The sequence below is a fragment of the Heterodontus francisci genome, chromosome 47, assembly GCF_036365525.1.
Source record: "Heterodontus francisci isolate sHetFra1 chromosome 47, sHetFra1.hap1, whole genome shotgun sequence".
NCBI classification, from domain to species: Eukaryota; Metazoa; Chordata; class Chondrichthyes; order Heterodontiformes; family Heterodontidae; genus Heterodontus; species Heterodontus francisci.
In genome coordinates this window covers 7,444,246-7,471,268 of record NC_090417.1, presented here as the reverse complement: position 1 = coordinate 7,471,268, position 27,023 = coordinate 7,444,246, and the positions used below count along the sequence as shown (strand labels likewise).

At 46.4% G+C, this 27,023-nt stretch overlaps 1 protein-coding gene across 1 annotated transcript in view; it reads right to left on the bottom strand.

Annotated features, from left to right (window-relative positions):
* Positions 1 to 25,754, bottom strand: part of LOC137357117 (fibroblast growth factor receptor 1-like) — a 296,290-nt gene extending 270,536 nt beyond the window's left edge. Inside the window, exon 1 of the mRNA XM_068023164.1 lies at positions 25,700 to 25,754. The gene's annotated coding sequence lies outside the window, so the exon portion shown is untranslated. The remainder of the gene's footprint in view (positions 1 to 25,699) is intronic.
* Between the last annotated feature and the right edge of the window lie 1,269 nt (positions 25,755 to 27,023).

Sequence of the window (27,023 nt, the reverse complement as noted above, 5' to 3'; positions counted from 1 at the left end):
GGTTTGTTTTTCTTGCAATGCCTTCCACAGTTCAACAGTCTGCCCACTCACCTTCCAGACTGCAAAGTGAAGAATTTTCTCAGATAGCAGATGGCTACTGGGATTGCACCCAACAAGACTCAAAGGGCTTGAGAAAGGTATAATATTTTTAAAAGGGTGCTAACAAGTGTTTAACAGGGTTGCATATTTGAACTTTTGAATGAAATTACTAATGTCGTATTTGTGTGATCAACAATGTGCCTGATAAAAATGAGTGGAGATTTCCCCTTCTTTTGCAGCAGGCTGTAAGACTGAACTGAGACAATCCTTCACCTGATCTGGGATGATTGCAGTAGTCTGCTTTGTATCAGAGCACACCAGGACACACTCGCATCCTCCCCAACATAGGCTGGAATTTTCCAGGTCCTTTGGGGATGAGCTGGGAGGTGGGAAGGCAAGCAAGATGGCACGGGAAGTCATCGGGGGCTGCCCGACGCCTGCCCACTGCCATGCCATTTTGCCAGCGGTGGGAAAGTTGGCAGATTGGCCACCCACTAATCTGAAGGGGCGTTGGTGGGGGGGGGGTGGGGTCCCTCCTTTTTGAGAACGCCATGACCCATGGAATGACCCCCTGGTGGCGAGGAGCACCCCCGCAGCAACATTGCTGCCAGTACTTGAAGACCACCCCCCACCCCTCCCCCAAACCCACCCGATTACTAAAGCCTACATGTCTGGCCCCGGCATTCCCAAACCCGAGGTCAAGTCGGCATAAGGAGGGAGGAAGTGTTGGGTATTCTAAAAGGCATTTAGGTGGACAAGTCCCCAGGTCCGGATGGGATCTATCCCAGGTTACTGTGGGAAGCGAGAGAGGAAATAGCTGGGGCCTTAACAGATATCTTTGCAGCATCCTTAAACACGGGTGAGGTCCCGGAGGACTGGAGAATTGCTAATGTTGTCCCCTTGTTTAAGAAGGGTAGCAGGGATAATCCAGGTAATTATAGACCGGTGAGCCTGACGTCAGTGGTAGGGAAGCTGCTGGAGAAGATACTGAGGGATAGGATCTATTCCCATCTGGAAGAAAATGGGCTTATCAGTGATAGGCAACATGGTTTTGTGCAGGGAAGGTCATGTCTTACCAACTTAATAGAATTCTTTGACAAAGTGACAAAGTTGATTGATGAGGGAAGGGCTGTAGATGTCATATACATGGACTTCAGTAAGGCGTTTGATAAGGTTCCCCATGGTAGGCTGATGGAGAAAGTGAAGTCGCATGGGGTCCAGGGTGTACTAGCTAGATGGATAAAGAACTGGCTGGGCAACAGGAGACAGAGAGTAGCAGTGGAAGGGAGTTTCTCAAAATGGAGACGTGTGACCAGTGGTGTTCCACAGGGATCCGTGCTGGGACCACTGTTGTTTGTGATATACATAAATGATTTGGAGGAAAGTATAGGTGGTCTGATTAGCAAGTTTGCAGATGACACTAAGATTAGTGGAGTAGCAGATAGTGAAGGGGACTGTCAGAGAATACAGCAGAATATAGATAGACTGGAGAATTGGGCAGAGAAATGGCAGATGGAGTTCAATCAGGGCAAATGCGAGGTGATGCATTTTGGAAGATCCAATTCAAGAGTGAACTATACAGTAAATGGAAAAGTCCTGGGGAAAATTGATGTACGGAGAGATTTGGGTGTTCAGGTCCATTGTTCCCTGAAGGTGGCAACGCAGGTCAATAGAGTGGTCAAGAAGGCATACGGCATGCTTTCCTTCATCGGACGGGGTATTGAGTACAAGAGTTGGCGGGTCATGTTACAGTTGTATAAGACTTTGGTTCGGCCACATTTGGAATACTGCGTGCAGTTCTGGTCGCCACATTACCAAAAGGATGTAGATGCTTTGGAGAGGGTGCAGAGGAGGTTCACCAGGATGTTGCCTGGCATGGAGGGCGCTAGCTATGAAGAGAGGTTGAGTAGATTAGGATTATTTTCATTAGAAAGACGGAGGTTGAGGGGGGACCTGATTGAGGTGTACAAAATCATGAGACGTATAGAAAGGGTGGATAGCAAGAAGCTTTTTCCCAGAGTGGGGGATTCAATTACTAGGGGTCACGACTTCAAAGTGAGAGGGGAAAAGTTTAGGGGGGATATGCGTGGAAAGTTCTTTACGCAGAGGGTGGTGGGTGCCTGGAACGCGTTGCCAGCGGAGGTGGTAGACGCGGGCACGATAGCGTCTTTTAAGATGTATCTAGACAGATACATGAATGGGCAGGAAGCAAAGAGATACAGACCCTTAGAAAATAGGCGACTGGTTTAGATAGAGGATCTGGATCGGCGCAGGCTTGGAGGGCCGAAGGGCCTGTTCCTGTGCTGTAATTTTCTTTGTTCTTTGTTCTAACCCCACGTACCCCTCTTTGAGCATGCCCAGCCATTGAGACACCCTCTCCCTGCAGCTGCAGTCTCCGCAATGGCCATTGCTAGGAGTGGCGCTGCTGAGCTGCCAGTCCCAGCAACATGTCTCCCCGTGTCCTGCAACTGGCTAAAGCGGGGTCACCTCCTGCTTTCATTCCCAGTGGCAGCACGTCTGCCATGTCAGTAAATTTCAGACTGTAGAATCACACAGTACAGAGGAGGCCATTCAGCTCATCATGCCTCTGCTATTTCTCTGAAAGAGTTATCCAACTACTGCTACTCCCCTGCTCTTTTCACATAGCCGTGCCAACTTTTCCTTTTCAAATGACTGCTCTTGCCTGGTTCCATTCTTACCTATCCAGTCATAGCCAGACAATCACCTGCAATGCCTTCGCTTCCTGCTCCCAAGTTATTACTTCTGGAATCCCATAAGGATCTATCCTTGGCCCCCCTCCTCTTTCTCACCTACATGCTGTCCCGAAAACACAATGAACGGTTCCACACGTACTCTGACACTACCCAGCTCTACCTCACCACCACCTCTCTCAACCCCTCCACCGCCTCTGCTTATCCAACTGAGCCAATTTCTTCAATCCGCATCGTCAACTCTGTTCCCTAGCCATCGACTCCATCCCTCTCCCTGGCAACTGAAACTGACCAGTTGCAAACTCACCGTTGTATTTGACCCTGAGATGAGCTTCCGAGCACATAACCACTCCATCTCCAACACCACCTATTTCCACCTCCGTAACATTTCCCCACTTTGAACCTGCCTCAGCTCATCTGCTGCTGAAATCCTCATCTATACCTTTGTTACCTCTAGACTTGTCTATTCCAATGCTGCCCTGCCCAGCCTTCCACATTCATCCAAAACTCTGCTCCCTATGCCCTATCTTGCACCAAGTCGCATCCATCCATTGTCACTGTGCTTGTTGACCTAGATTGGCTCCCATTCCAGCAATTCTTCAATGTTAAAATTTTCATCCTTGTTTTCAAACCCTCCATGGCCTCACCCCTCCCTAGCTCTGTAATCTCCTCCAGCCCGAGGAGATCTCTGCACTCCTCTTGCACATTCCTGATATTAATCACTGCACCATTGGTGGCCATGCCTTCAGCTGTCTGGTTCCTAAACCTCTGTACCTTTCAACTTCTCTTTCCTCCTTCAAGACCATGCTTAATACCTACCTCTTTGCTTAGAAATTTGGTCCTTAGGAGCTGGATTTAACTCTTGTGGCAGGGGTCACAACATCGGGCCTCGGGGTGACCCCGCTCCAGCAGTCAACAGAACCCCCAAGAGCTGCTGGCCAATCAGAGGGCAGCAGGTCAGCAGCACCACTTGGCAATGCTGGGGCTGCACTCGGAGGAGGAGCACACCTCATGGATGTGCGCCCTCACAACCAGCTAAGTGGGGTCTGGTGGCACCGGGGCCAGGCAGGCAGGCCCCGACAAGTTGTGGGGGGGGCGGGGAAGGGGTGGGGGCAGCGATGAAGGTAAGTGGTGCCGTTGCCATGCAGGAGGGGGCACTCTGTGGGGAATGGAGTGCCCAAAAAGGGGAGCCCCCTTCCCCAGAGCCCACTGGGAGGCCGCCAGGGTTTACCTGGCAGTCTCCCAGGCCGCAGACCACCCCCCCACCCTCCGCCACTGGTAAAATGCCAGTGGAGGCGGGAAGAGGTACTTAATTAGCCACTTAATTGGCTTAATGGGGCTCTGGGCGGGAGGACGTTATGGAGTCATAGAGTCGTACAGCATAGAAACAGGCCCTTCGGCCCACCGCATCCATGCCGTCCATAATGCCTATCTATACTAATCCCACCTGCCTGCATTAATTCCATAGCCCTCTATGCCCTCTAGTTTTGGTCACCCCTACCATGGGAAACAGACTCTGACTATCTACCCTATCTATGCCTCTCATAATTTTATATACCTCTATCATGTTCCCTCTCAGCCTCCTTCGCTCCAGGGAAAACAGACCCAGCCGATCCAATCTCTCTTTATAACTCAAGCCCTCCAAACCAGGCAACATCCTTGTGAATCTTTCCTGCACCCTCTCTAGCTTAATCACATCTTTCCTGTAGTGCGGCGACCAGAATTTCACACAGTACTCCAAATGCGGCCTAACCAATGTTATGCACGACTGTAACATGACATCCCAACTCTGAGACTCAATGCCTCGGCCGATGAAGGCAAGCATGCCATACGCCTTCTTCACCACCCTGCCTACCTGTGATGCCACTTTCAGGGAACTATGTACTTGCACCCCAAGGTCTCTCTGCTCAACAACACTCCCCAGGGCCCTGCCATTCACTGTATATGTCCTGTCCTGGTTTACCTTCCCAAAATGCATCACTTCACACTTGTCTGCATTAAATTCCGTTTGCTAATCCCTTGCCCACTTTCCCAGTTGATCTATATCCTGTTGTAACCTTAGACAACCTTCTTCACTGTCCACTATACCACCAATTTTGGTGTCATCTGCAAACTTACTAATCATGCCGCCTACATTCACATCCAAGTCATTAATATATATGACAAACAACAGAGGGTCCAGCACCGAGCCCTGCAGCACACCACTGGTCACCAGCCTCCAGTCTGAAAAACAACTCTCCACTACCACCCTCCGCCTCCTATCACCAAGCCAATTTTGTATCCAATTTAATAGTTCACCCTCAATCCCATGTGTTCAAACCTTCTGGACCAGCCTACCATGCGGAACCTTGTCAAAGGCCTTGCTAAAGTCCATGTAGACAACGTCCATCGCCCTGCCCTCGTCAATCCTCTTGGTCACCTCCTCAAAAACTCAATCAAATTCGTGAGACATGATTTCCCACGCACAAAGCCATGCTGACTCTCCCTAATCAGACCTGGCCTTTCCAAATGCATATAAATCCTGTCTCTCAGAATCCCTTCCAATAACTTTCCCACCACTGATCTAAGGTTCACCGGCCTGTAGTTCCCTGGCTTATCCCTGCTGCCCTTCTTCAATAAAGGCACAACATTCACTATCCTCCAGTCTTCCGGTACCTCACCCGTGGCTAACGATGATACAAAAATCTCTGCCAGGACCCCAGCAATCTCCTCCCTCCCTTGCTTCCCATAGCATCCTAGGATACACCTGGTCAAGCCCTGGGGATTTATCCACCTTAATGCGCTTCAAAACCTCCAACACCTCCTCCTTTGTAATGTTGATATGCTCCAGGATATTGGTGTTCCCTCCCTTGAACTCACTAGCTTCCATGACCTTCTCCACGGTAAATACAGACGAGAAATATTCATTTAAGACCTCGCCACGTTCTGCCACCTTACTTGGCACTGGCAAGATGGCATGGTGCCAGGAAGACAATGGGTACGCCAACTCCCACCTTCCTGCACCATTGTACCGGTGATCCCGCCTCCCAGCCTTTCTGCAAAGGGCTGGTAAAATCCAGCACAATATCTCCTTCTGTGGCTTGGTGTCAAACTGAGAAGGCTCCTGTGAAGAACCTGAGGATGGTTTACTATGTTAAAGGTGCTATATAATTGCAAATTGTTGTTATAAATCTATTTCTCTGTTGAAATTTTTATTGAATCTGCTTCCATCACCCTTTCAGGCTGAGTTTTCCTGATCACAGCAACCCATCACGTAAACAAATTTATCCTCACCTCCTCACTCATCCTTTGCCAATTTCCTTAAATCTGTGTCCTTTCGTTACCCACCCTCCAGCCAATGAAAACAATTCCTCACTATTTATTCCATCAGAACCCATCATGATTTTGAACAGCTTACTTTAGCCTTCTCTGCTCGAAGAACAATCCCAGTTTCTCCAGCCTCTACATAAGTCCCTAATCCCTGCTACCATTCTAACAAATCTCCCCAGCATCCTTTCCAAGGCCAAAACAAGACGCGATTATAAAGGGCAGTATTCAGTACCATTTGCGACTCCTCAGATACTGAAGCAGTCTGTGCCTGCATGCAGCAAGACCTGGACAAAATTCAGGCTTGGACTGCTAAGTAACAAGTAACATTCACACCACACAAGTGGTAGGTATGACCATCTTAAACAGGAAAGTGTAACCACCTCCCCTTGACATTCAATAACATTACCAAATCACCACTGTTAACATCCTGGAGGTCACCACTGACCAGAACCTGAACTAGACCAGCCATTTACATGCTGTGGCTACAAGAGCAGGTCAAAGGTTGGGAATTCTATGGCGAGTAAATCACCTCCTGTCTCCCCAATGCCTGTCCACTTGGTAGAAGGCACAGGTCAAGAGTGTGATGGAATACACTCTGCTTGCCGGGTTGAGTACCACTCCAACAACACTCGAGACAACGGACAAGGCAAAGCAACCACCACATTAAACATTCAGTTCCTCCACCACTGGCACACAGTTACAGCAGTGTGTACCATCCATAAGATGCACTGCAGCAATGTACCCCAAGGCTCCATCAACAGCACCTTCCAAACCAGCGACCTCTACCACCTCGAAGGATAAGGGCAGCAGAGACATGGGAACACCATCAACTGCACATTTCCCTCCAAGCCACACACCATCCTGACTTGGAACTATATCGCCGTTCCTTCACTGTCGCTGGGTCAAAATCCTGGAACTCCCTTCCTAACAGCACTATGGGTGTACCTACCCAACATGGACTGCAGCAGTTCAAGAAGGCAGCTCACCACCACCTTCTCTCGGGCAATTAGGGATGGGCAATAAATGCTTGTCTATCCAGCGATGCCCACATCCCATGAACAAATAATAAGTATATGGGAACATAGGATTACAAAGATATGCTTTCTTTGGATGTTATACGATGACATAGGAAGCTTTGCTCTGATTGAGAGAGAAGACAGCAGCAGCATTGTGATATTGGCTTGTAACAGAGACTGTGTGTTTGTTGTCTATGTTGTCCCAGCAGTCTTAAATTCAGTAATCTTGCAGTGACCTCCTCCAAATGCCTGAAATGTTGCGGAGGCATCCACATCCTGCCTGAGTGGGAGTGATCGCTATCTTCCCTGTCACTCTGCTTGACCTGGAGACTCAACTGAATTGATTCAATGGATATGTAAACAAAACCATTAAAAAATTAAGAAGGGGAGACTAGCTAGTGTTGTGGGTTAGACTGACGGCAAGCGGGTGATTTGTACTTAACCCCTCCAGAGGAGGAGGAGATTCTCAATGTGATTTTAATTCAAATGAAATTTGGACAGTTTCTATAATGTACCACAAAGCCAGGTTTATACTCAGGCAGCAAGTTGAAAATCCAGCCCATGGATTAGGCTGATCATATAGTTGGTGATACTGCACCACATCCATCTTGTTTCCGTTTGTGAAATGACAAGTAGAACTTCATGTCTGATCAGAAGAATGGGAAGATCCAAACTCACTTTGTAGTTTGGGCCCAGGTAGCGAAGCTTAGCTGGGGTATGACAACTGGTGTCAGACTCTGCTGGGATAGTCACAGAGCTACAACTGGTGTCAGACTCTGCTGGGATAGTCACAGAGCTACAACTGGTGTCAGACTCTGCTGGGATAGTCACAGAGCTACAACTGGTTGTCGTGAACATTGGGTCCAGCAGCAATGCCCCTTGTTGGTGATTGACCTCAGGGAAGGCATCAACATTGACTATGATCCTTCCCACACTGGTCTCCCACTTACATAACAGGCAGCAGCCAGATTTCATTGGCTATCAATTCGGAGTCTCAATCCTATGTTTGCTATTTCCCCACACTAAGGCTGGCAGCAGTTTCCCAGCCATGACCCCAACTGGGATCAGTCAACCCAGCAAGGACTCAGAATCTAACCTGGGCCCTCCGCAGTTGCTGTGACACAGCGTCACAATGTGCAGTGCAATCAGCCACTGAGCCACTTGTTTGCAGAAACATGCATGCTTGATCTGTAAGATCCAAACACCAGTGCTCATTTCTGCAAGTTGACCCAAATTTCCAATTATACACATTCGTGGAAAAACCTACAAAAATGTCAATGAGACTCTAATGTGGTCAAATGAATTTGTAACAGCTGGATTTGGGACTGTTTTTGAACCACCCTTGTTACAAATTATTGTTTTAACATTAATTAAAAGCAAGATTCATCCAAAGTGCAAAACATTGTCCATTCTTTATTTAGCAAGTCTCCTAAATATCTGTTAACATACTGGGCTGAATGTCATCTACTTTCAATTGCTCTGTTGAATTTTGCTGAATGAAAGAGGTGACCAAGTTAAGAGAAAGCACTATTATGGATTCTATTCTCATTTTGCAACAGTGCCCTGGCTGCTGGTTATTACATTTGGGCTGCATATTGTAAATGGCAGATTGCCTGCACATTGTGTTCTGTGATTAAAGGATACAGAGTACAATAGGACTCATTTCCAAATGAAAGGTCCGAGTGAGGAGCCTTAGATGCTAGTAGTGTGCATTGTGAAAACTCCAGGCAGGGCTGACATGAGTCTCCCCAATGCCCATTTATCCTGGTGGGTGGGACCCCATGGAGAGGACATTGAATGGATCTCAGCCCTAACCTTCCCTCTTTTCAGCCTGCATAAATCTGAGCTCAAACCAAAACTCTGCTGCCCATATCCTAACTGGCACCAAGTCCCGTTCACCCATCACCCCTGTGCTCACTGATCTACATTGGCTCCCGGTCAGGCAATGCCTCAATGTTAAAATTCTCATCCTTCTTTCCAAATCCCTCCCTCCCTCTCTCTGTAATCTCCTCCTGCTCTACTGCTCTGTGACCCCTCCACTGCTCATCCTTGATGTTAATAGCTTCACCATTGGCAGCTGTGCCTTCAGCTTCTCTAGAATTCTATCCCCACACCTCTCTATCTCTCGACTTTGCTCTGCTCCTTTAAGATGCTCCTTCAAACTGTGACCAAGCTTTTGGCCATCTGCCTAAAATCTCCTTATGTGGCTTGATGTCAGATTTTGTTTGATGAGACTCCTTGGGATGTTTTACTCTGTTGAAGGTGCTAGATAAATGTAATTTGTTGTTGTGTTCCTTGGGAGCAGAGAGGTTATGTTGCAGCTGTATAAGGTACTGGTGAGGCCGCACCTGGAGTACTGTGTGCAGTTTTGGTCTCCTTACTTGAGAAAGGATGTACTGGCACTGGAGAGGGTGCAGAGGAGGTTCACTAGGTTGATTCCGTAGTTGAGGGGGTTGGTTTATGAGGAGAGACTGAGTAGATTGGGATTATATTCATTGGAATTCAGAAGAATGAGGGGGGATCTTATAGAAACATATAAAATTATGAAGGGAATAGATAAGATACAAGTAGAGAGGATGTTTCCACTGGCAGGTGAAGCTAGGCCAAGAGGGCATAGCCTCAAGATTAGAGGGAGTAGATTTAGGACTGAATTAAGAAGGAACTTCTTCACCCAGAGGGTTGTTAATCTTTGGAATTCCTTGCCCAGTGAAGTAGTTGATGCTTCTTCAGTAAACGTTTTTAAAGCTAAGGTAGATATCTTTTTGAACAATAAAGGAATTAAGGGATACGGTGAGAGCGCAGGTAAGTGGATCTGAGTCCATGAAAAGATCAGCCATGATCTTATTGAATGGCGGAGCAGGCTCGAGGGGTCGGACGGCCTACTCCTCTTCGAGTTCTTGTGATCTTATGATCAATATCCCTAAGCGCCTCATCAGCAATGAGTTGATTTTTGAGTGTTCGAGTGTTGTTGAAGTCAGCAGCCATGTGGTGCACAGCAAGATCCCACAAGCAGCCTCAAGGTGAATGGTCAGTTGCTTTTTGGAGTGACGCTTCAGGGAAGGATGTTGGAAAGGGAATCAGGAGAACAGCGCCCTTCTTCAAATCTGAAATAGGCAGAGAGGGGGGCTCGGTTTAACTTTTCACCTCAAGTACAGTGCCTGCAACAGCTCAGTGCTGCCTTTAGCACCACAGTAAGAAGCAAGTAACCTTTTTTTTTATAGTCAGGTCTTAACACAGATGACACTAGCCAGTGAGCTGTTAAGTGCAGGCATCCTCACTCAGGAAATTGTGTGGCCATAGGTAAACAGGAGAATCGTGTCGTCACCTGTCCAAACACATCACAACAGGAGAGAATTAGGGACAATGTTGTTGTTCCTGAAAGGCCCTTTTACAATAGCAGGGGAGCTAATCTCTTGCAATCAGCTGCATTTTTCAGCATAGTCAACCCAACCGGAAGGAAGTCGATTGGCAGCACAGCACCAGGTGGACTGCTGGGTATGCGTCAGGACTAGATGTTTCCAATGGTGAAAACATGGGGAGGTGGCCTCTTGTGATTACAATCCCCTACAATCTGTCTATGTACCACACAGTGGGCTCAGTAGTCCGAGCGACATGGATGATAAAAAGTAAAGGTTGCGTTTTCTGACAACGCAACCACTAGGTGGCGCAGTACTAGCACATGCGCAAATGTAGCCTCTTCCACTGAAACGTCACTGTCTGCGACGTTCAGGCAGCTGCCAGGATTAAAGATGGCGTTGCTCAATTTATCACAGAAAAACAACTTCAACCCGAAAATCCCCTCTATTACTCCCTCCTGCACGAGTCTTCTCACCGGTGGCTCACCGCTGTCTTCCCTTAAGCACTCGCTACACCCTCACCGTTTCCCCCCTTCCCTCAGCCACTCACTGCAGACATCGCCACTGCTCCCCCACCCCTTCCCCTCCCCTTGACTGATTGTTCCCTGTTTCCTGCCACCACCAACTCCACCCCCACCCACCCCTGCCACCTCGCTCTGCGGCCACTTGCTCCCCACTTCCTGCACCCCTCCCCCCCCACAGCCAGTAGCTCTAGGCCACGCCGCTTCCCTCCTCTCAGACATCGCTCCCACGTTCTATCATTCTCCGCACGCCACCCAAAGAAGCAAGGCAGGCCACGAGGGGTGACGGGGCAACTTAGGAGTGAGTGGCCGAGGGAGGAGAGTGGCCAGTGGGGTGGGAGAGAGTAGCTGAGTGGGGTGGGAGAGTGTAGCTGAGTGGGGCGGGCGGGGGGGGGGAGGGGAGTAGCGAATAGCTGATGACGTTTTCCTGCGCATGTACCAATTCGTCCCAGCCAGATGTAGGCTGAGCGTGCACAACATTTCACTGAGAGCAGGAGACCGTTTCAGCATGTGTACAGCTCGGTGTGCTATGGTGATGTCGGGGGGCCACTGTGCTGTCAGGAGTCACTTTGAAAGGTAAATGATATGGAGAAAGCTCCCGCCAGCCCAGAGTAATAAAAGCAAGTGATGACTGCTGGCAGTGTTAACACTGGCTGAGCTGGGGGTCACTTCTTCCTGCTGCAACTCTTTTTCTTATTCATTCATGGGATGTGGGCGACGCTGGCCAGGCCAGCATTTATTGTCCATCCCTAATTGCCCTTGAGAAGGTGGTGGTGAGCTGCCTTCTTGAACCACTGCAGTCCATTTGGGGTCGAGATACCCACAGTGCTGTTCGGAAGGGAGTTGCGGGATTTTGACCCAGCGACAGTGAACATTCCAAGTCAGGATGCTGTGTGAGAAATACCTGGTCAAATATCAACCCTTTCCTAATGGACAGATTACTTTGAATGTTGGCAACTGCAGCACCAAGAGAGGCCACCCAAACCTCAGTTCTGTTTCTCTCTCAACGGATGCTGCCCTGACTTGCTGAGTATTTCTAGAATTTTCTGTTACACATGGCTATGCACTATAAACTGAAACAGAAAAGGCAATCACTGTGTTGATCTTGGCTCCAGTAACAAGAGTCTCATGTAGTTAGGTGGAACATGACGATGAAAGATGTTTGATGGTGAGACTAAGTTAGATGGCACATTAGGTAGCATAGATGGTAGCAAAAGGCTGCTAAGGGACATGCATCGATTAAGTGACTGGGCAAAACTGCGGTTTATAGGGTTCAATGTAGAGAAGTGTGAGGTGATCCACTTTGGATCGAAGAAAGATACATCAGCGTATTTTATAAATGTTTGAGAAACTAGGAACTGTAGAGCAGCAGAGAGAGATTTAGGGGCCCAAGTTCAGAAATCACTAAAAACTTGTGGACAACAAGACCTGCCAAGGTGCTACACAGGGGACTAACAGGACAGATCTTGGTCAAACACCATCACCAAAAACAGATGCACTGCTCATTGATCTCATTCCTGTTTCTGGGATCTTGCTGTGGACAAATTGATTGCAGCATTTAGGTACATAACAAAAATGACCATACTTCAAGAGTAACTCACTGGATGTGGGATAGGTTGAGGAAGTGACAAGGCACCATATTAATACAAATATTTATCTTTTCCTTCCTTCCCCACACTACAATTTTAAGGTGGCTCGGAAGGAAGAGCAGCTTTATGAATTATTTGATGGGATGTTGATAGTGCATTAAAATGTCTGGCATACTCTATCTGCATCATGTGTACATCATAAGTGGAATGCCTCACAGATGTCATATAAACTGCACGAAAAGAACGCAGTGCCAGCCTAAATATAGGGATATTGCCCCATCTTTTTCTTATTCACCACAATATCATTGTGGGCTTGGCTACCACAAGCCACATCCACAGGGAACATCTGGCACCTTCCTATTAGTGCAGCATTACCAGTGTCAATTTAGCTGTGTGACAGTGAATGCTTTGGGCCGTTTGCTTCTCCTTCTCCTCTTTTCTTTTCTCATGCCCATGAAGCTCCCCCGCACAAATGACTGTTCTCTTACGAGGGTGAGTGTGTGGGCGACCTGGCCCTGGGGCGGGGTGGGCGCTGGCCTTGAGGAGGTGAGTGAGCTGACTCGCCTTCCCATGCTGCGGGGAATCCTCTGCTATTTTCTAGTTGTCGCAGTGTTACCATCAGGATCAGGTGCTCACAATGCAGAGCTGATGCTGTTTCTTTTTTCCACTGAGAGACCAAATTGAAGGGTCAATGCACAGGTTCTGCTATTTTAAAAATTTTTAACCATTCATGGGATGTGGGCGACGCTGACCAGGCCAGCATTTATTGCCCATCCCTAATTGCCCTTGAGAAGGTGGTGGTGAGCTGCCTTCTTGAACCGCTGCAGTCCATGTGGGGTAGGTACACCCACATTCCCAGATGTCTACCAATAATGGTCAATCAAGATTAGCTGCTTGCAACAAAACCCAACTCATGGTGTGTAGGATGGAAAATGAGTTTGGAACATAAGGAAGTATGGAATGGTTATAAAGTCTGCTCATTGCACAGGCTGCCCACAATCCATTTTATATCGACTCTACTTGATGGGGAAAGATTTAACCAGTCATTCTCCTTCCTGTTGTAGCCCCTCTCCAAGGTCAGTCAGACAAAACTCCATAATGCCTGAATCTTATAAGGCAAGAAAGGAAGGACTTGTATTTATATGGCACCTTATCACAACCTCAGGATGTCCCAAAATACTTCAAGTTCACATAATGACTACTGAAGGGCAGTTACTGTCGCTGTGTGGGCAAATTTAGCAACCAGTTCAGTGCACAGCAGGATCCCAGACAAGCAAATGAATGGATAATCAGATTTTGGCAATTTCTCTTGAGGGAGAAAGACTGAACATTAAGAGAACTCCTTGCCCTTCTTCAAATAGTGCATGAGATTGTTTGTGTTCACCTGAGCAGGCAGACAGGACTTCAGTTTATCATTGCATCCAAAAGCTGACAGCTCTGACAATTCAAGCCCTCAGTGATGTGTCAGTCTGACTATGGTGCAAGTCTATCACTTGGGCTTACAACCTTTGAATTCAGTCATTTCTCCATTATACCTTCCTTGACGTAATACATCCACGCTCCCAGCAGCTCAGGGACCATCAGATTTCACTCACACAGCTGGTGAGGATCACTCTCTGTACTTATCCCTATGACCCTCACTCTCACTCTTAACCGGACCTTTAACCCAACACTTTGGAAAGGTGTCCATCAACATGCATTGACTGCATTAGCTGGTTGGCTAATGCAAATGTCTTTGGTTCTGGGAGAAACAAATGCTCATGTTTTGCTTGAGGCTTGGTAACCTCATAACCATCTTCTTAAATTCCACTCCTCTTGTCCAAGTTAAACAATCTGAGAAGATTTTTTGTTTCATCGTCTGCCTGAACTATCTGCAATGAAAATAGGAAGGGCTGGAGCTGTGAGCAGGCGGGGTTAAACTGACCACATTCCAGAACATTAACTCCTCAATAATTCAATCGCAGAGGACTGAGCCCTATTTGAGAGCCAGAAGAGAAGATCTTTACATTTCCCTGCAAGGGAAGACACTGAAGTCAGGGCGAGCAACCTTGCATGGAGAATATGACAGTGTACTCTGCCAACAGAGGAAATGAAGAATTTCCAGCACTTTGTAAATTGGAACTTCTCGTGAGGTGCTAATTGTTGTTTTTTTGGTTGAAGGAAGCAATTGCAATAACAATTGTGTTAATCTTGGTTTCCTATCTTTTAAAGTTTGAATGCGACTTGGTCTGATTTGTGTTACTTCTCTCCTTCTCCCCACCGCCACAGCTACTGTGGCACTGTGACACTGTGACCATTAGCAGTCAAAAATAAAGGCTGACACTCCCAGTACAGCAGTGAGGGAGTGCTGCACTGTCGGAGGTGACGTCTGCCCTCTCAGTTGGATACCTCGGATCCCATTGCACTCTTTGGAAGAGGAGCAGGGAAGTTCTTCCCAATCTCCTGGCCAATATTTATCCTTCAACCAAAATCATTCAAAGAGATTATCTCATCATTATCATATTGTTGTTTGTGGGAGCTTGCTGTGCACAAATGGGCTCCTGCATTTCCGACATTCCAACAGGAGGTACACTTCAAAAGTAATGCATTGGTTGTAGAGTACTTTGGAAAGTCCTGAGGGTGTGAAAGACCTTTTTAGTGTCTAGTTTACCTTGGTAAATCTTGGCATATCATTATAGTGTCTAGTTTACCTTGGACTACATTTTTAGTGTCTAGTTTACCTTGGTATACATTGTTATACCTTTTTAGTGTCTAGTTTACCTTGGTAAATCTTGGCATATCATTGTAGTGTCCAGTTTACTTTGGACTACATTTTTAGTGTCTAGTTTACCTTATCAATTACACTAATCAATGCAAGTCTCTCTCTTGCTGGGATGGGGTTTCAAAGACAACCTCAGATCTCAGGTACATCACAAGCATCTCCCTCTCAGAAATGTGCCATGGGGGCACTGCCAACTGTTCTCCAAGCAGCTGGTTACAGAATGACATTGCCAGAGCCTGGGACCAGTTGCTGCCACATCCCTCTTGGCCGAGGACTGACATATGTATGATGAACACTCAAGATGCAGCAAAAATATTTAAAAGAAGCAAGCAGCTGAAAAGTTAACTAAACAATTGACAATTTGACCTTTCAAACCTCCCAGAAATCACAGACCTATGTTCATGCAGCTCTCCAAGGCGGATATCACTTGAGATCTCTTGTGCACAGTCAGCTGAATCCAGTTTTGTTCATTCGGAGGGAAGAGATGTCAAAGGTACCTCTCTATGTGCTCCTTGAACTGAGAGCAATTAAGTAAAGGAAGTGAGGTTCTCCAACAAGTTGGTCGGTGGATTGCATTGCATTGACAATGGCACGCTCTTTCGATGCCAGTAAGTTTCTTAGTGCTCAGCAAATAAAACAGCTAGCACACTGCTTCCAACAAAAAAAAAGATCTTTAGCTTGTCTCTAAGCTACTAGCACGGACAGGAAGCTTTTGTTATCTTGTTATCACTCTGGCATTTGTATTGCGCCATATGGCGCACACATGCGGAGATATCTACTGCAGCTGCTCATCAGCTTTACTCTGCAGTTTGTCACATTGGCTATATTGTCAGGTTATTCCAAGTCTTCAGTGCTACAGGCTGTACAAGTTCTCGTCAATGGATGGGTGCTGTCTCTTTTGTTTGGGTCAATGTTCTCCTGCTCCTTCTTGGAGATGTTGACAACTGTCACGCACTTCGATTGACATCCCCTCTGGCACTGAAGAATTGAGATGTTTGAGAAGATTAAAGGATTTGAAAGTGTAGATAGCAAGAGAAACTATTTCCTCTGGCTGGGGAGCCCAGAACAAGGGGACATAACTTCAAATTTAGAGTTAGGCCATTCAAGGGTGATGTCAGGAAGCACTTCTTCACACAAAGGGTAGTGAAAATCTGCAACTCTCTCCCCCAAAAGGCTTTAAGGCTGGGGGTCAATTACAAATGTCAAACGGAGATTGATAGATTTTTATTGGTTAAGGGTATTTATTGGGTAAGGGTGTATATTGGCTAAGAGTATGAAGGGAAATGGAACAAAGGTGGGGAGATGGAGCTAAGATTGAAATCAGTAGTGATCTTGTTGAATGGTAGAACAGGCTCAAGGGGCTGAATGGCCTTCTACTGTTCCCATTTACCCACGCAGATCGGAAGAACCCAATGTCTACACCCACACACTTTCTAGATTGATCAGGAGTGGAAACCTTGGCTGGTATTTTCCTGTCTGTCCATGGGTGATGAGGCCTATTACAGTGCCCCTGTTGCCAGCCTGGGGGAGATCAGTGAACTCCCCACAGACCAAGAATCAAACCTGAGAAGCTTTGGTTTGAATAGCTCAGTTACACCAGCTGGGTCGCATATGCTGCAGCCTTAATGTTACAGCCCAATTGTGTCGGGTATTCAGATTAATGCCAATGAATCAACAAAAGTTACCTCACCCTTTTAAACCTGTCATTAGGAAAATATGGCCTTATGCATTTGTTGGATTAAATTGCAGTGAAATACCTGCTCCATGGACTGAGTAAATTAATGTATTGCTTATGTAATGTGCTGGTCAAGGGGAAAGCACATCCTTGAGCAGTCCATCATACTGCTATTTGTGTGATTACTCATGTCAAAAGCAACATGAGGAGCAGGTTAAACAGCTTTAATTGCAGCTGAGATTAGTGTGTTCTGTGTTGCATTGGGCAGATGTTGCAAGTCTTCAACGTGTAGGTTAAAGACTTCCCAGTGAATGCAGGAATTTTCCCGGGCTGGGTCTGCCCTTTTGTAAATACTGAGATGAGGTGAAAAGCAGAGATTGAAATGTTTGATTCATAATTAAAAACGTATTGAAAAAAAATAACATGATGTCAAGAAAGGAGAGCTGGGGGGTGTTGGGGGGGGGGGTGGTGTGGGTGCGCAGTGGGGAACAAAGACAAAAACCACAGCTGTACTTGGAGACTGCCTCTTCTCGGCGCTTTAGGACAAGGCAAACAAGATGTGACAAGTTCACCAAAGGCAAAGCAAGCATAACGACGATCAAACGTCACTCTCTTCCTCAGCACAAAGAATGGTCTATATGGAGAATAATGCTTGGTCATCAGTAACACATTGATAGATTCAGATGATATCAAAAAACTGCAGCACTGAGATTCAGACTGGCTGAACTACATGTTGACGTTGCAATCACTCTGGAGATCTTTTTTCCCTCCGTTAAAAAAAAATAGTGAATGCCCCGGGGTGATTTCATATAATTTGTGGCCCATTGTTGCAAGCAGTAGTTCTTAGTGCCAAAGCTAGCAGTGAATGTGTTCCGTGTCACTGGTGCATAGTGACATTCTTGACAAGAGATTAATGCTAATAATAAATCATGACAAGTCCATTGTGAAACACTGCTCTGTTCATCACCAGGATATAATATGGCTAATGTGTGCCTATTAAAAGGCTGTGACAGAACCATGGACCGATAGCTGTGCTGTCTGACTCCCAGCCCAACATCAATCCATGGGTGAGGAGGAACTCCCTCCAGCTAAATATTCCCAAGAAAGAAGTGGTGTTAATTTCTTGCCAGAATTTCTGTGCAGTTGCTCAATTCCATCCTTCAACACCACTGACATTGGGTGGCCATCACTTCCCATGGGACTCTGCTCATCCGCCATCATGGCACATAGCTCTGCAATGGCTTCCCTGGAGAGGTGGAGTCTTTGGTGACACTGCTGCTCTGACATCTGAAGGTAGCTGAGCCTCAGTCTGTTGACCTTGTCTGGTGGGTAACCTCTTCTCCGCACAGGAGGCTGGTTGCTCCCCCTGCTCCCCAAGGCTGGTGCTCCTACTGCCCGTCTAGTTGCTGCTGCCTCTGACGGCAGCTGTTTCCTTCTCTGCTGCTCCTCTTCATTGGAGGAACTGAGACCTGAATGAACGAGGCCCATGGCATCCAGATTCGCTCAGTTTCCAGGGTTTCTTTCCAGCCCTGCTTTACCTGTGGAGTGGCAGCCTTGATATGCAGCTGACACACCTTTTCCCCTTCTTCCCACTGATTATACCTATGCCCGTGATCTTCCACCACCCCCCCTGCACATTATGATTCATGATGGCTGACCTCCTGTCAGCTGGTAAGACTCTGAACCCTGTGACTTACATACACTTGTGGTAAAATCACAAAATCCGCAGAACATTGAAGTTAATTGCCTTTAAAATAGGCTTAATTACCTGCTCACAGCATCCAAAAGCAAGGTCCTCCCACTATGCTGACTACCCTTTGCAATATCCCCTTCTAATGTGAAGACGTCAGGTTTCCATCCCAACGCCTATTGACCCATTATTACAACCCCTCTCGTCTTCCGGCCTGCCTCCAATGGACCGGGAAAATTCAGCCCAGGATCTTGTGCACAGATACCTGAAAATAGCACTGCAGTGCAAAAACGCAGTGGATCCATCTGCCCAGTCACTGCAGATCAACATCAGAACTTGTGGGCAGAAGCATGGGCTGAACCAGAAGCAGGATTTGTAGGTACATTGGAAATTTTGGCATGATGTGTTAGCTGTGGCTCAGTGGATAGCATGGTCATCTCTGAGTTATCAATTTGTGGGTTCAAATCCCACTCCAGAGACTTGAGGAAAAATCTCTGGACAGATGCTTCAGTGCCTGCACTGTTGGGGGTCTTTCAGATCAGACATTGAACTGAAGCTGTGACTACAATTCAGTAGCATTTCATTTGCTGTTAAATACTTAGGAACATCCTGAGGTTGTGAAAGATGTGATATAAATGGACATTCTTTTTTTCTGAAAGACGTGGAGGCATGAAAGCCATGGTGAATGAACAGCAGACAGGTAACAGGAAATCAAAATAGCAGTGGAAATGCACAACTGGGTGCAATTTAAATCCAGCAGCACATACAAAACCTGTAAATCAGGAGCATAAGTCATGATTACAAACCCTGCAAGTGAGACACGAGCTATGTTAAATCTGTCCGTTTTCATTCAAATCTCAAGCTGGACGGGATAAGGTGAAACTGCAGGGTTGTAAAATTCCCTATTTAGCATCCTGATGTCTAGATTTGGTCGTGTTCCCTGCAGCACTGTGCTGGCTAATAGGTTAATCCAATGTATTAGGGGTTTGGGTTCTGTCGCGGTGCAAGCTAAAGCCCAAAAAGTCATTGCACTTGGACGTGTATATTAATGATCTGGTCGGCTTCTGTCTATTTAATCTGACAAGCGAGTATGCTTTTATAACACCTGTGGGCAAGCTGAAAGGCTTGTTATTCCTTTGTTCACGTCTGGCTGATGATGAAAATTGCTCACAAGTAGCCCAGTGATAAAGCTGACGCTGCTTTTTAAAGAGTGGTTGACTTGAATACTTCAAATGCATTCTGCATGGTCCTGATGACTGTCTTCCGACTGCAGTGTTCTCAAAAGGACACACCGGGTTCCTGTTTTAAGACAGCACAAGAGCAAAGTACAGCAGATGTTGGAAATCCAACTTTGCTGGGAATATTCAATTAGGTCAGGCAGCATCTATGCAGCAACATTTCAACTCAATGACCTATCGGCAGAACTGGAAGAATTTAGAAATATAACAGTTTTTAAGCAGGAACAGAAAAGGCAAAAGGCAGGCAGGAGAGCAAGGAAGGAAAGAACAAAGGGGGAGGTCTGTATTAGATGCAAGGCAGGAGAGATTAAATGACAAAAGGGATGATGATGCACAGCAAACGGAGATGGTCATGGACAAGTAAAGAAACAAGAGAATGGTCGAGAGGTGTGAATGGGCATGACAGAATAATCACCAGCCATCTGAAAAAAGTGTGAGTGGTGGTTATGATCTGAACTGTTGTCCTCAATGTTGAATCCAGATGGCTGTAAAGTGCCTCAATGAAAGATCAGGTGCTGGTCCCTGAGCTTCCTTTTCCCCTTTTTGCCTTGCATCGTCAAGCCTTTTGCCATTTAATCTCTCCTGCCTTCCACCCTATCACACACCTTCCCTTTTGTTCGCTTCCCCCACCCCAGCTTTACTTGCTTAAAACCGATTACATTTCAAACCTTTGCCAGTTCTGATGAAAGGTCACGTACCTGAAACATTAACTCTGTTTCTCTCTCCTTAAATACTGCCTGACCTGCTGAGTATTTCCAGCATTTTCTGTTTTGAACTGCCTATTTCATTGCCCTCTGTTCCACCTCCCTCCTTTTGAAGCTCCACCTTAATCCAGCTAAAGCCGCCTAACCATATTCACTTTGGTGTGAGCCTTGTAGCCGCTGGTCATCATCGCCCAGAATCCCAGATACGATGTAACTAAACGTATGGAGCACCGAGTGAAGAATCAGTAAATGTTCCTCATGCACAGCAACATGCCCATCATTCCCATCTGCCATGCTGTTCCCCTTCATCCAAGTCATGTTAAATAGTCCCAGATGCAGTGCCCTCTGATGCCATATGTTCAATAGCTGGCCAAGTACGTTTTCTTTTGCGAGGAGGTTGCTGCTAAAGATATTGCTTCTGTGGTTAAATAGCGAGGTCAGACTTCATCAAATTTGAGATGCCCTGGTAACAATTCTTGTCCTTCTGCCATCCTGTGTCATGTTTCACATCCCAGTTTGCTCTCAAAGGATTATATGGGTGCACTGCGCAGTGGTCAGATCTTCTTGTTTTCTTTTCAGAAAACATTGAAACAAGTTGGTATCCCCATTAAGGCTGAAGGTTCCTGGCAAGGCTTCCACTGCTCTATTAAACAGGATCTAAAGTATGAGGCATTTTAAGGGGCTTCAGGAGGAGCTCCATTGGCACTCTGTTATTAGGAATAGACTTGTGCCTAACAACATTAGCAAGTTCAGTTAAGTTTATAATAAGGAAGTGCACTGGTAATCATTTCCACATGCATTCTTTGAATACTCCTTCAACTTTCTGACGCCACTTTTCAATCATAATCATATGGGCCTCTTTCAAGACGCCTTTTTTTCAGACAGTTAAAGCAGTCTGTTCTTTGTAAGGCTGTATGTTCCATATAATAAAAGTCTTAAGATAAATATGTTTTTCTGAAGTGGACTGGGCATATTGCAATGCATGTTAGAGTAAAAAGCAGCCACAAATGTGGCTGGGTTAATGGATGGCTGGATCCCACATTTTTGTTGGAGAATCCTGACTTTCTGACTTCTACAGTGGACAGTGGTATTTAATACATCATGCCCAGATTAAAACCATCACCTCCGAAGGGTCAGCGTCCACTTTGCCCAGTGAAAACCATTGGAAGTGTGCTTTTTAGAATTTGTTTCTGTGATGTGGGCATCGCTGGCTAGGACAGCATTTATTGCCCATCCCTAATTGTCCTTGAAAAGGTGGTGGTGAGCTGCCTTCTTCAATCGCTGGTAGGTGTTAGGAAGGGAGTTCTAGGATTTTGACCCAGCGACAGTGAAGGAACGGCGATATAGTTCCAACTCGGGGTGATGTGTGGCATGGAGGGGAACTTGCAGGTGGTGCTGTTCCCATGCATTTGCTGCCCTTGTCCTTCTAGTTGGTAGAGGTTGTGGGTTTGGAAGGTGCTGTCTAAGGAGCCTTGGTGTATTGCTGCAGTGCATCTTGTAGATGGTACACACTGCTGCCACTGTGCGTCAGTGGTGGAGGGAGTGAATGTTTGCGGGTGGGGTGCCAATCAACCGGGCTGCTTTGTCCTGGATGGTGTCGAGCTTCTTGAGTGTTGTTGGAGCTGCAGCCATCCAGGCAAGTGGAGAGTATTCCATCACACTCCTGAATTGTGCCTTGTAGATTGTGGACAGGCTTTGGGGAGTCAGGACATGAGTTACCTGCTGCAGGATTCCTCGCCTCTGACCTGCTCTTGTAGCCACGGTATTTATATGGCTACTCCAGTTCTGTTTCTGGTCAACGGTAGCCCCTAGGATGTTCATAGTGGGGGATTCAGCAATGGTAATGCCGTTGAATGGCAAGGGGAATTGGTTAGATTCTCTCTTGTTCGAGATGGTCACTGCCTGGCACTTAAGTGGCAAGCAGCATTCGTGCCACACATCAGCCCAAGCCTGGATATTGTCCAGGTCTTGCTGCATTTCTACACGGACTGCTTCAGTATCTGAGGAGTCGTGAATGGTGCTGAACATTGTGCAATCATCAGCGAACATCCCCACTTCTGACCTTATGATGGAGGGAAGGGCATTGATGAAGCAGCTGAAGATGGTTGGGCTGAGGACACTACCCTGAGGAACTCCTGCAGTGATGTCCTGGAGCTCAGATGATTGACCTCCAACAACCACAACCATCTTCCTTTGCACTAGGTACGACTGACCAGAGGAGAGTTTTCACCCTGCTTCTTTGCTAGTGCTCCTTGATGCCATACTCGGTCAAATGCTGCCTTGATGTCAAGGGCAGCCACTCTCACCTCACCTCTTGAGTTCAGCAATTTTGTCCAAGTTTGAACCAAGGCTATAATGAGGTCAGGAGCTGAGTGGCCCTGGCAGAACCCAAACTGAATGTCAGTGAGTAGGTTATTGCTGAGCAAGTGACGCTTGATGGCACTGTTGATGACACCTTCCGTCACTTTACTGATGATTGAGAGTAGGCTGATGGGGCGGTAATTGGCCGAGTTGGACTTGTCCTGCTTTTTGTGTACAGGACATACCTGGGCAATTTTCCACATTGCCGGGTAGATGCCAGTGTTGTAGCTGTACTGGAATAGCTTGGCTAGGGGTGCAGCCAGTTCTGGAGCACAGGTCTTCAGTACTCTTGCTGGAATGTTGTCAGGGCCCATAACCTTTGCCTTCAGCTGTTTCTTGATATCACGTGGAGTGAATCGAATTGGCTGAACTGGCATCTGTGATGCTGGGGACTTCAGGAGGAGGCCAAGATGGATCATCAACTTGGCACTTCTGGCTGAAGATTGTTGCAAATGCTTCTGCCTTATCTTTCGCACTGATGTGTTGGGCTCCCCCATCATTGAGGACGGGAATATTTGTGGAGCCACCTCCTGCAGTTAGTTGTTTAATTGTGCACCACCATTCATGGCTGGATGTGGCAGGACTGCAGAGCTTAGATCTGATCTGTTGGTTGTGGGATCGCTTAGCTCTGTCTATCGCATGCTGCTTAGGCAGTTTGGCATGCAAGTAGTCCTCTGTTGTAGCTTCACCAGGTTGACACCTCATTTTGAGGTATGCCTGGTGCTGCTCCTGGCATGCCCTTCTGCAGTCTTCATTGAACCAGGTCTCCTGGCTTGATGGTAATGGTAGAGTGAGGGATGTGCCGGGCCATGAGGTTACAGATTGTGGTTGAGTACAATTCTGCTGCTGCTGATGGCCCACAGCGCCTCATGGATGCCCAGTTTTGCATTGCTAGATCTGTTTGAAATCTACCCCATTTAGCACGGTGATAGTGCCACACAACACGATGGAGGGTATCCTCAATGTGAAGGCGGGACTTCATCTCCACAAGGACTGTGCGGTGGTCACTCTTACCAATACTGTCATGGACAGAAGCATCTGCAGCAGGCAGATTGGTGAGGACGAGGTCAAGTACATTTTTCCCTCATGTTGATTGGTTCCCTCACCACCTGCCGCAGACCCAGTCTAGCAGCTATGTCTTTTAGGACTCGGCCAGCTCGGTCAGTAGTGGTGCTACCGAGCCACTCTTGGTGATGGACATTGAAGTCCCCCACCCAGAGTACATTTTGTGCCCTTGCCACCCTCAGTGCTTCCTCCAAGTACTGATCAACATGGAGGAGTACTGAGTCATCAGCCGAGGGAGGGCGGTAGGTGGTAATCAGCAGGAAGTTTCCTTTCCCATGTTTGACCTGATGCCATGAGACTTCATGGGGTCCGGAGTCGATGTTGAGGACTCCCAGGGCAACTCCCTCCCTACTGTGTTCCACTGTGCCATCACCTCTGCTGGGTCTGTCCTGTTGGTGGGACAGGACATACCCGGGGATGGTGATGGTGGTGTCTGGGAAATCGTCTGTAAGGTATGATTCTGTGAGTATGACTACGTCAGGTGGTGGGCTTACATATTTATATTTGGCCAGCTGTTCGGGGTTTTGGTCAGACAGGATATGTATTGTTGTGGGAAGTCTCCTCAAGATGTGCGGTTTTGTTTTTTCACTGGCACTAATGTGGGTGCAATGCACGCTTCAGGACCCATTTACTCATTGCTTATATCTCTCCTTGCTTTTAAAATGGACAATTTTGGAAGGAGATTCTGAGGAAATCTCAAAAAGCCTGGGCTAAAAGTCCAAAAGCTCACAAGTAGGAACATAGGAAAATAGGAGCAAGAGTAGGCCATTCAGCCCATCGAGTCTGCTCCACCATTCAATACGATCATGGCTGACCATCCATTTCAATACCTTGTATTGTAAGTATTGTTCCATCTTTTGGTTGAAATATTAAACAGAGTCCCCATCTACCTTTCAAAATGGACATAAAAGATCCCATGGTACTTTTTCGAAGAATGGAAAGCAGTTCTCCCAGTGTTCTGTCCAACATTCGCCTCACAATCCACATCACTAAACCCAGATTAACTGTTTTGTTTCAAATCTCATTGCTCTTTGTAGAATCTTGTTTTGTGCAAAGTGGCTGCACTTCAAAAGTAATTGGTTGCTTGTGAGCCATTTTGGTATGTTTGGAGGATGTAAAAGTGCTAAATAAATGCAGGTTCTTCCTCTTCTGGCATCTTGTTGCAGTTTGCACTTGTAAACGTTATCTTTTTGGTGTCTCTTTCTCACTCCTCCTCTTCCATAGTTTCTGATAGCCAGCCTTTCTGTATTGTGCAATGGCTGGAATATTAATTGTTCCATGAGGGAGGAAGCTCCACTGCTGGGAATTTGTGTATCAGGTGTGCACACGTTATATGGGTTGGAATGCGAGCTTCTGTTCTAACTGTGCCAGCTACCTCAATGTTTAACCATTGAACATCTTCAGTTTTAAAGATGTACCAATATGAATACCATATATCTGCTATCCCTGTTGGGTACCTCTCCTGGAATAAATTATAAAAATACTTCCTATTTTCCTTCTTATGAGCTACTTCTTTTTGAATTTCTCCTCTCCTGTCCTGAAAGTGCTGACTCCTGTTGAGCTGCCTTGCCCCAAGTGGACACTCTGAATGTAACAACAATCGTTGACAGATGTTTCAAGCACAGAACAAACACATCACCATCAATTGCAATTGCTGTGCTTACTTGATATCCACTTCCTTGGCCTTTCTAGCACGGGTTACTCGTCAGCAATTAGGAGCTGTTTCTTTCTCTTTCCGAGCCTTTCGTGTAAAACATGTTCAACTGAAAGATAAAAATGAAGCCAGCGAACAACTCAAACCTCGTTTTGAAAATACAAAGCAGCTACAGACAATTTGCAACATCTGAATATCATTTAACAGGATGTACACAAAATGTCTTAATATAGAAAGAAAGAGAGAGAATGTGCATTTTATATGACACCTTTCATGTCCTCAGGATATCTCAAATTGTTTCACAGCCAACAAATTACTTTTGAAACAAACAGTCATTGTTGTTGTACGGGGAAATATGGGGGTAGTCAAGATCCCGTACACAGCTATTTCACTGAATGGCTAGATAATCTGTCATACCGTTGTCAGTTGAGAAATGCTAGCCAGGACATTGGGAGAGCTTCCTGAATAGTACCATGAGGTCTTTTACAGCCTCGAGAAAGCAGACATGGCCTCAGTTCAACATCTCAGTAGAAAGTCAGCATCTCTGGCAATGTAACACTTCCTCAGGAGATGCAGAAGTCATAGGGTGACATGAACATACAATTTCTGACTCAAAAGGGAAACGGTTAGCACTCAGCCAAGCTGTCACTCTGCAATATTCTTCATCATATACACAGCTAATGTCAAAGACAATGGTATTTATTGTCAAAAAGTAGACAAACTCAACTGTCAACTATTGCATGACAAAGTGAATTGATTACACTGACATTGTTATTTTTATATTGTGGACATCAGCCTGCATTGAAGATGGAGATAGCACCGGGGCAGGAGTGTCATCTAAATGTTGAGAAGAATCTCTCAGCATCTACATTAAAAGCAAGGATGAACATCAGATTTCAAGTCTACAGCCTTATTTTAAGCATAGGTATCAAGTCCTTGTTTCGGCACAGCCTGTCATTAATGCCCATGCAAATGCAACAATTAGTTCCAGTGTCTCTGGGCTCAGGGTGGGTGGAAAGTAACTGGCCCAGGTTCTTGCTCCTGATTCACAGCCAGTATTCCCCACTAGAAAGTACACATTTGCAAATGCTGGGGAGAAGAAGATTGGGTTCAGTTGGATTGTCTCGCAGTATCAATCAGCCTATGTCAATGCACTGTTCCAGGTTTACACAGGTGGAACATGCTCAGCCATTTGACCCACTGAGCTTGCACTACCATTTTGATAGTCAGACTGGAATATATTTGTAAACTCGATTTCCCTTCCTTTTCTCCAGATTCCTGAATGTTCTTATGCCCCAGTTCTGTAGCTGTCTTCCTTTTAAAGATATCAATAT